General features: G+C 41.7%; 1 long non-coding RNA gene across 1 annotated transcript in view; it reads right to left on the bottom strand.

The window, feature by feature from the left end:
- Positions 1 to 7,679, bottom strand: part of LOC138174293 (uncharacterized) — a 16,480-nt gene that overhangs the window by 2,873 nt on the left and 5,928 nt on the right. The window contains exon 2 of the long non-coding RNA XR_011171667.1: positions 7,179 to 7,398. This is a non-coding gene — a long non-coding RNA (uncharacterized lncRNA). The remainder of the gene's footprint in view (positions 1 to 7,178; positions 7,399 to 7,679) is intronic.

Below are 7,679 nucleotides of genomic sequence, written 5' to 3' on the forward strand. Positions count from 1 at the left end.
TCTCTCTCTCTCTCTCTCTCTCTCTCTCTCTCTCTCTCTCTCTCTCCTCTCCCTCTTTCTCCCTCTGTCTTCCTCTCCCTTTCTCTTTCTCCCTCTTCCTCTCTCTCCCTCTCTCCCTCTTCTCTCCATCTCCTTCTTCCTCTCCCTTTCTCTCCCTCTCTCTTTCCCTCCCCCTTTCTCTCCCTCTCTCTCCCTTTCTCTCTCTCTCCCTCTCCCTTTCTCTTTCTCTCCCCCCTTCTTTCTCCCTCTCTCTTCCTCTCCCTCTCTCCTTCTCCCTCTTCCTCTCTCTCCCTCTTCTCTCCCTCTATCTCCTTCTTTCTCTCCCTCTCTCCCTCTCCCTTTCTCTCCCTCTCTCTTTCCCTCCCCCTTTCTCTCCCTCTCCCTCTCTCTCCCTTTCTCTCTCTCTCCCTCTCCCTCTCTCTCCCTTTCTCTCTCTCTCCCTCTCCCTTTCTCTTTCTCTCCCCCCTTCTCTCTCTCTCCCTCTTCCTCTCACTCTCCCTCTCTTTTAAATTAATGAGTAGGCCTTCAATTTGTGTCAATTTAAGTCAACAGATATTTACTATGTGGCAAGGACTGGGCTAAGCACTAGGGATACGAAGAAAGGGAAAAAACAATCCTTTTCCTGAAGGTTCTTACAGTCTAATGGGGGAGTATGTGTATGTATGTGAATATATTTACACAAATACACACACATGCATGCATACATGTGTATGTGTATGTGTATGTATAGTAACAAATTGGACACAATTTCTGAGGGAAGATTCTGACATTAAATGTGCACGTATGTGTGTGTGTGTTTGTGATGGCACATTACCATACGTGCTTCATGCTTCAGCCTCACTGGCCGTGCTGTTTTCCATACATAACATTCTGTCTTTTGCCTCTCTATTTGCATGGATTGTTCCCTATGCCAGGAATATTCTCTCTTTCTTCACATCTGCCTTGTATAATTTATTCTGGAAATGTTTTGCATTTATTTTCCTGTGTACATATCGTTTCTACCCAGAAGGATTTAAGCTTCTTAAGGCAGCGTCCTTTGGATGTTTATCTTTATGTACTCAATGTCTAGCATAAACAGATGCCACTTCTAGGACTGCGAGGTAATCATGCCTTATAGAGGAGAGAGTTCTGGGTTTGGGGGCTGGAAGTCTTAGATTCAAATCCTCCCTCTGAACGATATTAGCTTTATCTCCCTTGGAAGTCGCTTGACTTCTCCTGGCTTTAAGCTCTTTGTTTGTACGAGTGCCTTAGGATTCATTATTTCTAAAGATGCTTCTACCTCTAAATCTATGCTCCTTTATATTGAATCGAACTAATGCTAAATAGTGAGCACTAGGCCTCAAGAGCCTCATTTATTTTGGGGAATTTGACCCTAATTTTCTATAAGGGCCAAAGCATTTTTTTTATCAGATCCCAGGTGCTTTTAAGGCAAAATCCAATGAGTGGGAATGGAAGCAGATCCAAGTATTCATATGTGGGCTAGTTCTGCTGATTTTTGTACCTGGGCAGAGCTGATGCCAACTCAATCTCGCCAACAAGCCAAGATCTGTTTCTGGGTGATTTCTGTGGTTTGGTAAATGACAAATGACATTTTGTCCTGAAAGTAAGTTTCCAGCTTAGTTTACTCATTCATTTACTATTGGGCCAAGGGTGTGGCTCAGATCTATGATGTCATAGGCAATTTCAGCCAAAATAGCAGTGCCAGGCCACATAGTCTGGACCTGTTCCTGGATCGAGGAGCCAGGTGCTGACAAAATCCGGGATCCTTTAACTCTAGACAGTAATACTTGCTGACATTTTGATTGGAGGCTAGATTTTTCTTTAGATTTCAATTACATCTCATTAGGGGTTGTGGTTGGGGATAAAGGTAGTGGCAGTTGTTGCCTTGGATCTCATGTATAAAAAGAGTTCTTTCATAACTAATCTTTTCTAAGGGATATTTCTGATGTTTCAGAGTTGCATGAAAAAAAGGTACAAGTTGTGGGTCTTTAGAAATGGGATTTATTCAATGTCAACTTGGACCATTGAATGACATGGAAAGTATGACTTTGGATTCATAAACTGCCAAGAAGACCTTGAAGAGAAGTAGCTAAAAAGGCATTTTCATTCATCAAATGAAAGGTTTGATAGGATTGGCTGGTGACATTTTCCTAGCTTCAAAGAATAGCAAAAGAGATTTCTGCTGGTGAGACAGATACAGCTTATTCTTTTGAAAGCATTCAGGTTTCTTTTTTTCAATGCTTACAAAGTTAAGGGGATAAAAATAGATTTTAATGACTTGGAGAAGGATCCAGTTGGATCATGGAAGCTCAGAAACCATTTTGGTCAAAGCCCCTCATTTTTTCAGACAAGGAAACTGAGTCTCAGAGAAGTGATGTGACTTTCCTACTCTCGCATAGTGTCAGAGGTAAGAATTGAACCCAGGCCCTCTGACTCTAGAAACAGAGGATGTCCTAAATCCACTTTGTCTTAGTTCCTTTCCTTATAATAACGACAATGCAGACATGGTGCTCTGTGGAAAAACAACACAACACAACACAACACAACAAGACTGTATGCATTGTCTCATCTGATCCTTGTAACAGCCCAGAGAGGCAGGTATCTTTATTATCCCCATTTTAGAGATGAGGAAACTGACACTTAGAATGCAAAATGACTTGCCAAGAGTCACTCAGTAAGCATCGAGGCAGGATTTGAACCTAGCCCTACCTAGGCTAGTTCCTCTGCCCCCAACCAAGTATAGGTGTGAGAATCAAAGAGGAAGTTCCCAGACAAAAGTCAGCATGGTATGGTGGACATAATGCCTGAGTCTGAAAGACCCTGGGTTTAAAAACTTTCTCTTATTGACTGTGCTACCCTGAGCAAGTTGCCTAACCTTTGTCAAGCCTGTTTCTTCATCTGTCCTGAGCACTTATCTCATGCAATTGTGAGGGAATCATGATTTAATATATGTATAATGTGGTGGGAGGGGGGGGGTGGCCAATGGGAAGAGGGCAGTCCTTAAGGCAAGTGCTGATATTCCCTGCTTGCTTCCAATCCTATTACCCATGGCGTCTTGCTGAGCCTATCTCCAATAAGCAGTTACCCACTTCTTCTATGACCTTGGACAATTCTCTTAACTATTCTGAGCCTCAGTTTCCTCATCTATAAAATGAAGCCCTGAGGCCCTTTCCATCTCTAGATCTATGGTCCAATGTGGCGAGAATGAGAAATAAACAATGGATGGTCTGTGTGCCCCACTGTTAGCCTCACTGCATCAGGAAAAAGCAAGGAAGGCCCCCAGAATGTTGGGTGGACCCCTCGTGGTGGACTTTAGAGAAGACATGAACAAAAGTTACTCCGGATGGGCTGTAGTGGACAGGTTACCATCTTGCTTGTGGGACAGAATTCCCACATTGATGAGACTGCAGAAACGTTGGCATGATGGAGATTTTACATTCAGGCATGCTCTAGAGCACTGGGCACTTACCATGGCCTTGTATGGAACTCAGTTTCTGATCGCATTCACAGGCACAAAATAAAGGCTTTAGGTGAGATGCCATCTCAGGTCTCTCATTCTAACAGCATCAGACTCTACTATTGTCATAGGATGAGGAATGATTTGGTACCTTTCTCTCTCCAGCTATTAAGAAAAAAAGGGTGTAAAAGCAGTTCAGGGCCCAGATCATGCAGGAGCTTCCAGGGACCCAGTTATTAGTTTTCAAGAACCTTTAGTGTTAATCTAGCATTTACGGACCAGTCCTCTGAAGGTGCTGGCAGAAGAATAGACAAAAGGTATTACAGAGGTTGGAGTTCCCGTTCACACTCTTTTATTCTTTCCTTGTCTCTTTTTATCTCTCCCTCCCATCTATCTCTCCATCTGTCTCTACCTCTGTTTTTCTGTCTCTCTGTCTCTGCTTCTTGGTATGGTTCTTCAATAAGAGTCTATTCAGGGGAGTTGATGAGTGGAGTTGATAGGAATGGATAGAATTGATGGGTGAGGTTCAGACTTTTATTACCATATTTTCAAAGTCCCATAAAGGTAAGCTGAGAATCTAGTAAATTCTGTTCTCAGAGTGGAGATGAATGTGTGGATCTCTCTCTATGTTTATATTTCCACACATGTGCATATATGTGTTTACATATATGCAGGTATACATGCACGCACACACAAATATGTGTACATGCATGCACACAGATACACACATACATATATGTATACATATGCACACATACATACTTATACTTATGCATACACATGCATGCATACATACATGCACACGCTTTAAGGATTGATTTAAGGGTGAGACCCAGAGAGCTTAAGTGACTCAGGATCATAGGATAATAGCTTTACAGATGGAAGGAACCCCAGTGGCTCTCTAGTCCAACCCCTATCATTTTATAAAAAGGGAAACTGAGGCCTATAGAAGCTAAGTTAAGTTTAAGGACAGAATTCGAGCTGAAGAATTTTATGGGATCTTTAAATGACTCAGGAACAGACTAGCACAGTCCAAATGGACTTTATAATCTGCATGATCTGAAGGAAGTCCCTTCTCCTCTCCGGGCCTCAGTTTGCTCACCTGAACGAAGAAATTGGAATAGATGATGTCAATAGTCACTTTCAGTTTTAAGTTCATGATCGTATCACTTGTGGTATCAAGTTTTTGGAACAAAAATAACACGATTAAGTTGTATATACATAAGAGATTCAGCCAGCTACCACAGTAGGGAAGGGTTTCTGATTTCACTGATAGTGTCCTGTGTGTGTATGTGTTGCCTTTTAAGCAAAATAGTCATTCATTGCCATTTAAAAGATTTACCAAGGCAGAGCTGGACGATTACAAAGACAACAGTTCCTCAAATGGAAAATATATGTGTGCCTTTTACCCTAGATTCATCAGCACAATCTCTCAAGAGGAAGTTTTTGCCTTTAGTTTTCTCATTTCTAGTTCTTTCTTTAATATTATAGGGTTTGGGGTCATGCATCTATCTGTCCTTGTGCAGTAATGATTTGTGTTTTGACCTTTGCCAGTGATGGTACTGGAGGTGGGGCAGAGCTGATGGGGCAGAGAAGTCTCTCAATAGAACCTCTTGGCCTTTTATTAGATCGATTTCAAGGAAATGTTCCACCCAAGATCAAGGAATGAGATAGAATAAGAAGGTTTTAAAAGGAGGAATGGAAATAGGTATTTCTCATCGAAGGAAGAAAACTTCCCTCTCTTTACCTTTGCCATCCATCCCACTGCTGTGCTTATAGCTTGGACCTTTCCATCCACCTGAACTTTTCTACTCTTTCCTAATTAGCACCTTGAGAGCAGGGGTTATCCTGATTTTTAAATTTCTATCCTCAGCTCTTAATTCAATCAATATTTACTAAGATACTTAGTGCCAGTCATTGTGCTAAGCACTGGGGACACAATTAATAACTAGAAAGATAGCCCCTACCCTCCAGAGCTTGCCATCAAAAGGTGGCAATACATAAAAGGAGATGGTAAAAAAAAAAAGCAGATGTGTGTGTGTATGTGTGTGTGTGTGTGTGTGTGTGTGTGTGTGTGTGTGAAGAACTGGTTACTAGGCTTTCTTAGAACAGGGGCATCTTGTTCCATGTAGTTGAAACCACCAAGTATAAAGTGGAATGAACCAAGTGCAGTCTCTGCTCTCTATAAAGAAAGACATTGGGAGGAGTTTGGTACTCTGCCTTCAAGCCTTCCGGTCAGCAGGGGAGAGGAGGTTGAGGGAGATGGTGTCAATCAAGGCTTGAGTAAGCAGCTGGGTAGTGCACTTATCCTGGGAGGGGCAGCTTGTTTCTGGGGTTGAAACCAGGTGGGGCAGCAGATGCAAGACGGACCTTTGCCAAACAGCAAACACTGAAACGTGGGTGTTTTTTCCTTCAGTGCTTGTTTTCTTTTCCCGTTTCCCTCCCTTCTCTTCACCTACTTGCTCCAAATCTGGAAATCAACAGATGAAATGATTTAAAAAATTTTTTTCTTTTTGCTTTTTTGTAGGGAGAGGGCAGGGCAATTGGGGTTGATTTGCCTAAGGTGACACGGGCTAGTAAGTGTTAAATGTCTGAGGTTGGATTTGAACTCAAGTCCTGCTGACTCCAGGGCAGGTGCTCTATTCACTGTGCAACCCAGCTGCCCCTGAACTATTTTTTAAGCAATGCTTTGATTATAACATTATATTGTGCCTACTACATGTCTGACCCAAGTACCATGACAGGGTGTAGGTAAGAGACTACAAAATGGTAGAGAGACAGAGGCCCTGATAAAGGTTTGAGGCTGCCGTGGGGATAAAGGGAACAATTCAGAGAAGTGAAATGCTAACACCAGGAAGTTACATGGCAGGTTCCCGTTTTAACTAATTTTACTTCTTGTCCACAAAATGTTTATATATTTATTTTTGATGGAACTTTATGAATTTCGTGCTGGGGGCAGAAGGGTGACCCCAGATGACCCATCAACCCCCACACATTTTGGTTCTTATCTTAGAAAGAGGAATTAAAGTAGCTAAGAGAAGAGATCTCCAAGGACATCTTCAGGTTTCCGTTAGAGTCCTTCTAATAAAAGATTCTGGGCACGTCATGTTCCTTTTTCCCTCCTTGGTAAGTAAAGGGTTAGGAGAAAATGATCTCTGTGGTTCTTTTCATCTCCAATTCCATGACTTATGCATCAACATTTCCCTTTCTCCATTAACTCTGTGGCATTAGTTGTCATGCCAACTTGGAGCTGGGGAATCCAGGATGGTCGAAATCTTATACTCTTATGCTCTTTTCAACCAAGCTTAATAGTCTGAGAACTGGCCTCAGAGTCAGTAGAATCAGTTCCTATAATGGTTCCAATATTCACTAGCTGTGTGTCCCTGGGCATGTCACTTAATTTCTCTGAGACTCAAATTTGCCCATTCATGAAATCAGGATTATGATACCTTCATTACTTGTCTTATAGTGTTGTTGCTATGCAGATGAGAATTGTTATTATTCAGCAGGGTAGAGGCTGAGGTCTCAGGAGAGTACTCTCTTAGGGTAAATATATGAAGAAACAGATAAGCTGAACCCTTGCTTTTATACACACATACATATACACACATACATGCACAGTACATATATGTATATATGTGTATAAACACACATGTATATACACATATATACATATACACAATTGCAAATTAAAAGGGAGTAAGAAATTCACCTCATTTACCTCCTCCTATAAGAAGTGATTAACCCTCCTTTCATTCCAGGTTGGGTCTCCTGTGTTTACAACACTATCCAGAGTGTACATCCTGATTGCTCTAACTTCTAGCAATCAGAGTTGAATGAACTCCTTTCCAGCTTTAAGAGATATGATTCTAAGGAATTGTTCCATCTACAAAGCATCCATCTTGGAAGGGTGCCAAAGCGTACTTCACTCCCTCACCTGCCTTTAAAAGAAAAAGAAAGAAACTGCTCTGTACAATTTTACATATTTATTGTATGTCTTAGCAGAGATTTCCCCAGATTTGGGATATCTCAGAACTAACTAGTTCCATATGTGATTTTGGGTATCTATTCAATTCCTCCTCTCTGACTATTCACCACACTGAGCTGGATGATATAGGGAATTAGGACCAAGGGCATTTAATTAAAGCAGAATGGCAAGGTAAATGAAAAGGAATCTCCCTTCCCCCACCTCTCTCTCTCTCTCTCTCTCTCTCTCTCTCTC

Source organism: Petaurus breviceps, unplaced genomic scaffold (genome assembly GCF_028583685.1).
Source record: "Petaurus breviceps papuanus isolate PSGF00001 unplaced genomic scaffold, PetGlider_PUasm1.0 688, whole genome shotgun sequence".
Lineage (NCBI taxonomy): Eukaryota > Metazoa > Chordata > Mammalia > Diprotodontia > Petauridae > Petaurus > Petaurus breviceps.